This window comes from Sciurus carolinensis, chromosome 14 (genome assembly GCF_902686445.1).
Source record: "Sciurus carolinensis chromosome 14, mSciCar1.2, whole genome shotgun sequence".
Lineage (NCBI taxonomy): Eukaryota > Metazoa > Chordata > Mammalia > Rodentia > Sciuridae > Sciurus > Sciurus carolinensis.
In genome coordinates this window covers 49989154-49990604 of record NC_062226.1, presented here as the reverse complement: position 1 = coordinate 49990604, position 1451 = coordinate 49989154, and the positions used below count along the sequence as shown (strand labels likewise).

Genomic DNA, 1451 nt, shown 5'->3' with positions numbered 1-1451 from the left:
GTCTTGATTGGTGAATACATTAATCTCTGTATCTGTCTTCGTATGGAGTTTATTGTGTACCTATGTCCAATTTTCCCTGTCCTATAAGAGTCCCTATCATTGTTTTAGGGTCCACCCTAATCCAGTATGACCTCCTTTTAACTTGATTATTTATGCAAAGAGTCTATTTCCAAATATTTTCACACACAGGTTCTGATGATTAGGAATTCACCTATCATTTGGGGGGACATAATGCAACCCACAACACTGATAGAAAAATGACGTGGCCAGTTTCATTCACCATGCTGCCAAGTGACCACCGGGATATTAGTTAGAACTTGATACAGACAACACCATTTTGAAACATATCTCCATCTTAGAAGAGCCACCTCACTGTCACTCTGACTCAGCCTGACCTTAAACCCCAGACAGCACTCCATCATACAAAGAAAGGAAATTGTTACCTGGGACTGGAATCCTGAAAACACCTGGTTTAACATAGAACAGTGACCGACAGGATCCTTCCCTGACAACCCCCTAGAAACGGCCTAACCATAAAAAATCCTCCCTCCCTCTTTCCCCTATTTCTACTGCAGGCTGTGAGAAGAAGATGGGTCTGTCTCCACTGGGCCCCCCTCCACAGGTTTGTCCCCAATAAACCAAGGTTGCTGTTGAGTCACCTCACCTCTCTTTATTTTCTTCATTTCTTACAGAGGTAAGCTCTGAAATCCTGGGTATTCAAATACCAGCAACAGCTGATATTACTAGAACCGTAATTGGATGCATAGGATTTTAGTCCCCACTCCAGATATATTGAATCAGAGCCCCGTGTTAAAAAGGACTCCCCCATGATCCTTCGGTTCAAAAGCGTGATGATTGGGTGTTCATGCTATTGTGTGTGATGTGCCTCCCTCTAAATCTTGTTATGACTGCCGCACATTACCTATGTGACATGGAAAAAAAGAGAGAAAAAAAAGGACGCCCCCTCCAGGTGGTTTTGTGAACATCCAAGTGAGAACAGTGTTTTTGTCTTGTTTTTATTTTTGCTAAGGATTTAATCTAGGGGCATTTAATCACTGAACAACACCCCCAGCCCTTTTAAAAAAATCTTTATTTATTTTTTAAGTTTTGAGATAGAGAGTCTCACTAAGTTGCTGAGGTTGGTCTCCAACTTGGCAATCCTCCTGCCTCAGTATCCTGAACTGCTGGGATTACAGTCATGCACCACCACTCCTGGCTGAGTAGTGGTTCTTGAAGCGTGAGCCTAGCAGCGCTGGCTTCCCCTGTGAGCTTGCTGGAACTGAGTTATAAGTTCCAGTGGATCTGCTGATCCTGAACCTCTGGGAGTGGAACCCAAGAGACTGGTTCAACAAACTCCACAGGTGGTTCTTATGCAGTGCACTTAAATTTTGAGAACCACTGATTCAAAGGAGGGAATTCAGAACCGTCATCGACAGGCAGGTGGCAAAGAG

The 1451-nt window shown here is 43.7% G+C and overlaps 1 non-coding gene across 1 annotated transcript; it reads left to right on the top strand.

Annotated features, from left to right (window-relative positions):
* Nucleotides 1-830: 830 nt before the first annotated feature.
* LOC124965066 (small nucleolar RNA U13) lies at nt 831-932 on the top strand. The gene has a single exon (XR_007105076.1). It is a non-coding gene; the product is annotated as a small nucleolar RNA U13 (small nucleolar RNA).
* The last annotated feature ends 519 nt before the right edge of the window (nt 933-1451 follow it).